Consider the following 5,817-nt stretch of genomic DNA (forward strand, 5'->3'; position numbering starts at 1 on the left):
GCAATACAAGCTAGATGAGATCAAAAGAAAATTGATGCCTCCTTTCTAAGAGTTTTCTAATGGCCTTCTTTTTGTTGTCACTGCCCCATCCACGATATGCAATTAATTCCAAAACCGGGTTATAGCGGTTGCATGGAGGCAGGAAAAGGCAATGTAAAATTGAGAGAGAGAAAGTAAGGATGCTGTAATGGAATCGTTGCTTCATGGCAGCTGCTCTACACTGAATGTCATTTTACAGAACCAAAAATACAAAGCAAGCATGTGCCCACTGCTCAACATAGGCGCTCCTGCCCTCTGATTAGTAAAACGCAATATTGCAGGAGGTTTGAAGCAATTATCCAAGTTTTCGCTTGGCCATTCTTTTTATTGTTATGTTGTACTTTTGGCGCCAGGAACATTTCATTAGTGAGCTTGTTTTTTCCCATATCCAGTGTATGATTTTTATCGAACGATCGAACTTCCATCCGAATGGTCAAATATTCGTTAGAACGATGTTCCGCAATGTTGCGCTTTTATTATATTAACTTATTTTATTCGCCACAGCTGGTAAAACGAAGAATCGCAAGTACTTTTTGCAGCTTATCAGCGAGGCCTGAAGCTTTACAAATCTACCCATTTCCCCAGCGACATTTCAGACGCTGGCATCGACAGTCTCACTGGTGAGAATAAGCCTTTTTGCTGCTCGATTTCGAGCAATATTTTGTCGCGCACTTCTTCGGCACATAAGTTGTACCAATAGTGAGCGTCCTGGTTCTACTGGTTTATTTAACAATTATCTCAAAAGAAAAAGGAATGTCATTTGGTGTTTCTGATTACACGGCATGAAATTTTCATAGTTTATTTAGAATATTTTTAATGTTGAAATCGTTCTACATAGTTTCATCCACATGGAAAGGTATGTCAGGACCTGCAAGTTTCCGTTTGAAACCTTATCTATAAAATGGTTCCACTGAAAAGAATTGTACTCGCAGGCTAATGAGGCCGTTATTATATTTTTGAAAGAGAAAGGACAATGAAGAGTCAAACCTATGTGTGTTCGATTGAGGACCGAGGTTCCTTAGAGTTGGCGAAATTTCCAAAGAATCACCTGCAATTTGAGACACTGGTTTAGGTACACCCTAAGCTGGGACACCGTTTCTTTTTCAAGATAACTATAGCGCTGTGAAGAAATGGAGTCATTCACGAAGAATCGAAAACATATTTTAACACGCAAATAGAGCAGAAATTAGTAGCCTGGCTGCAAATAGAAATACTAGTGTTGGGTGTAGATTTCCATTTTACCAAAACAAAAAAGAGCATAAAACTGCATGTAGCATGCGTGGTGTTCGAATAATATTTCCCGCTTTCTATGTTTAGAAGCTGCGGGTCACAGGATAAGGGCTTGATCTTTCCCTCCAAAATCTATATGTATCGATACAACCATATTCTCAGTCTTCTGCCGCATTCCAATGTTCCAAATACGGTTGCCCGGTCAGCGTTTAGCATAACATGTTTATTAAATGAAAGCCAATGCAGTTTTCCTGGTGAATTCATACGTGGCACAATTTATTTTTCTGCAGCGCAAGCAACATGAACCGTCTGTTTGGAGTGGACCTTCTGTCTGTCGCCGCAATCGTAATTGGTAAAGATAATCATTTGCTTTCTATACATTGCCTATTTTTTCAGTTAATGCAAAACAAAAGCTACAATTAGCTAAATTAAATCTAAATTCTAAAACAAACAAATCGAATTTTTACAAACACTACAATTGCGAAGCAGTGACATCTTCGCATGATTTTATGTTGATCGTGGAAGTGTAACAATTTTTATGGTACCAGTTGGTGCTGAGAATTTAACCACTGAAAGAAAAAGTATTTTACCGTTCTGCGTTCTGATATTACGCATTCACGTCATTTCCATAAATATGGCAAGAAATGTGGGCTACAATGTTCCTGAACCTTGAGGGGTACACAAACAATAAGAGGCTACCCTCCAAGCGCTCATACCAGGAGAATCAAATGCTTTGCTGTGCCCTTTGCAAAATAAATGCTGAACTAAAAGTTTTTGAAGTAACCGTTGTTTTCTGAAAGCAGTGTAAGCTTATGAACAAACCTAAGTATATCAATGAAATTTATAGTGAATCTAGTCTGCAACATTCTATGATAAAATTCTTGCTTTTCATATATTCCTAATGAAATATTTCAAGCATTTATCTATCAATGTCTCATGTAGTTCGATTATATATAGCGCAACGTTACCGATCATTGATTGCTAATAAGCCTTTGCACGTAAATGTCGAATATATGTATCGACTAAATATTAACCAATACCATCGGACTTACGGTGCAATAACTCTTGCGGTACAGTTTCGGTTATTCCTCAAATTGAGCGTTATTCTTCGAGCGACTATAATACTAAGGAATGACTGTTGAAGAAAATAATGTTGAGCACTTGTGTGCTTGGTAATTTGGTAATACAACAGCAGACCTGTTTTCAGCTTAGAACACTCAATCTCATTGTTATTAGACCCTGTTGTAGTTAGCTGTCTAATCCTGCTGTTATTGGTTATTAGATTTATTACACTTGCCTTCAAATATGAATTCTGTGAAATTAAATGCAAGAAAATTGGAAGAATGAGGGAGTTGTGAACCATATTCTCAATTTGCCTAGCGCTCTTGGTGGTGTCGAAGTCTTAACAGGAATTGGTCATTTCGGGTAAGCATTTGTGGCGGGACACAATTTGGGCAGGACAGACGCCCAGTGGGCTTTTCAACTGCCGAACATTTCTTTGCTGTTTCTCAGAGAGGTTGTTAAAAGCAGTGAACGTAAAAATTATGCCGCTGCGGTAAACATGGTTATCTGAAACTAGAGTCGAGCAGGGTGCACCGGCTCCCTTCTTCTTGGGCAAATTGCTCCTTAAGTACTGGCAAAAATATTTGTTGATTTGTTCATCTGAGCACCAGAACATTTGTTCTAAAATGCTGCCTCAATAATTATAAATGCAACCTATGACGTTTGCCAGGAATTTCGCGTCATGTTGAAGAACGGTTATTGTTAGAAAAGTATTTAAAAGGCCTCAAGCTGTTTTCTTCTACGTTTCAGCTTTGATCGTCATGGCTCCGAAAGAAGCTCTCGCTAGCCTCGGCGGAGGTGTGGGAGGAGGAGCAGGTATCCAGAACTGGGGAAAAAAGTGAATTTCCGTGCGTGCTGAATCTAGGCATTCCACTGTTGCCATGCTCTGGATGACCCGCTCGCCTGCAATAAAATGCGTGTTGAGAATATGATTGTGTAAACGTGCTTTAATCACAATGAATATACGGCTGGGTAGATAGGTTTGATGGTGATGGGCACAATGTTCAGTACAAATTACGCAGTCGTTATAATTGAGTTGTTGCGCATGTTCATGGAAACGAAGGATGCGAAGAGGAGACGCGCTATCTTTTCTACTCTTTGCGAAATTAGGGCGACCAGGGTTCACACACTGTGAATATTTCCAATGTTGGGCTCTTTACCGTTTCATTTGACGTAAATATCCCACATTTGTTTATTGAACGAGGAATGCCCCCGTATATACCATAACATCGTTGTCTGGATGGTTCAGGTGGCGTTTAGGATACTTTTTTTAATATTTGCTCCCTGGATCCGCATTATTCTGCTCTATCATGGCGCATCGAGTTTCTGGATTCTTACCCTCGATGTTTCGATTCGATAAGTTATTACCAACATTTCAGACTCCAGGTTTATCATCCCTGTGATGCCTGCGGTTGGATATATCATACCTACCAGGCTGCCAAAGCAGGGACTGGAGCAGACGAAATGTTGATTGAGAATTTAGTACAAATACAAAAATAGAAAACAAAGCGTAATGCCACAAATTCGCCACCCTAGATGGACTGAAAGAAAGTTACCCGCTTTTTCAGAACACGCAGTGTCGGCTTCCACAGGCGGCAACTTGTTTTCTTCAGGGTTTAATTTCATATTCATGGTATTGAACGCGATAGCAATATAGCTGGGCTTGACCAACCTTTGTGGTGCCGAAAAGCAAACATCGACGAACCCAGAAAGGGGTGGAGTGTAACTCAGCGGCTCAAAGAACACACTCTGGCGGCGTAAGAATGTGAGAAAGTGTCACGTGACGCACGGCCTAGATGTTTCGAAGAGAGACTTTGTAGAAGCAAAGTGGAACGCCTTCAATCGTGGGTTGAGGCTTAGATCAGGGTTAGAATAGATTAGACGTCAGGGATGTTGTGCCGTCAAAGAGAGATTCATCGTCACCATCGCTGGTGCGTTTCTTTATGACATTGCATGCAGACTTTGATGACTTTGCTAATATCTTAAAAAAAAACTCGAGATCTTGTGAGCATGCCACGCTGAATGAGAAAGCGTGACTTTGTGTGTTTAGAATTATAATGACTTGACACCCATCAATACGACTGTTCAAGGTCTCCTGTGACGTAAGCGTTCACCGACTTCGATAATATGTATTATTACATGTAAAAGTTCTTGAGTACTTGACTTACGAAAGGTTTATAGGTCATTGTGGTATCTTTATTTAAATTTCACTAAGAGGAAGAAAGCTTGCTATCCGTGACCTGTATTAAATTCGTTCTTTGCATACAGGCTTGGTTAGGAAGACCGACATATTTCTATTCTGACTGTTTAATTATTTTGGAGATGTCCTTACGTCGAAAAATGTGTCAATACATTCGAAATAAGCTTACTTTCCAAGTGATATTTCGTTTGTCAGTATTAGCAAACCTTTATTATAATAACGTAGATGATGCTTTCCACGCATGTGCAAAATTTATGAAATTTGAGAGAGTGTGAAACTTTTCATGCGTCTATATTATCACAAGTACTGACGGTTAAGAAAATAGTAGTGAAAAGCGTGAGCCACAAAACTATTGCTTTATTGGGGGAAATGGGCCCAGAAAAATTATAGTAAACCACAACGATTGCGGTGAGCATAAGTGTTGGTCGTCCCAAATCTGATCAATGGGTCAAGCGCGACAGCTTTTACACGTAACATGTGCGAAACTAGAACGCACTCGCTGGTTACCGCGTGCTTTCTAGAAAGTACTACACAGCTCTTATAACACATATGTTCAGGTGGCGCACACATAGAACCACAGATAACATTCCAGGCCCTTCCGATACATGGAACTGGTGAAAAGCGGTCACGGGATAAGTAACAATGAAGTACACGTGTCATATGGTCGCCTTTTAAGTAATACAAAAACCATAAACATAAGCAACATAGTAAAGATAAATTCAACACAGCGAGAAAGTTCCAAAGTTCATAAGCGGGAGCATAAACGCTTAAAAGATACAACGTGGATGATTTAAGGTCACGCACGGCACCGTTTTAATTCCGAGATGACGTCTCAGAATCGTCACTGCCTTCCTTCGGCGAGGGCCGCCGTGCTGTGTGGGTAGCACGCCCGTATTCCCTGTACCCTCAAGAGTCGACTGGTATCACGGAACGCTGGGTGGAATCACTAATCTATATTAAAGAAAACACATCGAAACGCAGAGCGCGATGCAAGCAGTACTGCGCTGCTCAGGGGCCCCTTGCGGTTCCTCCCTACAAACAATTCAAGCAGGATTGCTGCAGCCAATCAAGTCACCTTGCCCACAATTCTAGCACATTGGAATGGAGTCGTTAGGATGATCTACGACGTCACCTTCTGTAAATAATATATATTTGTGGCTACTGTCTCTGTTATCAGCTACGCCGACACGGAAGCCCTATTCAGCGGTAACTTGTGTGAAGTCGCGAAATCCTTAGTCGACAACATCCTGTGACGACATTGTGCCCCTCAAGTCCTTATCACCGAC

General features: G+C 40.8%; 1 long non-coding RNA gene across 1 annotated transcript; it reads left to right on the forward strand.

The window, feature by feature from the left end:
* The first annotated feature begins 610 nt into the window (after positions 1–610).
* On the forward strand, positions 611–3,239 carry LOC129382648 (uncharacterized). The gene is made up of 3 exons (XR_008610687.2): positions 611–659; positions 1,560–1,621; positions 3,082–3,239. It is a non-coding gene; the product is annotated as an uncharacterized lncRNA (long non-coding RNA).
* The last annotated feature ends 2,578 nt before the right edge of the window (positions 3,240–5,817 follow it).

Source organism: Dermacentor andersoni, chromosome 6 (genome assembly GCF_023375885.2).
Source record: "Dermacentor andersoni chromosome 6, qqDerAnde1_hic_scaffold, whole genome shotgun sequence".
Taxonomy (NCBI): Eukaryota; Metazoa; Arthropoda; class Arachnida; order Ixodida; family Ixodidae; genus Dermacentor; species Dermacentor andersoni.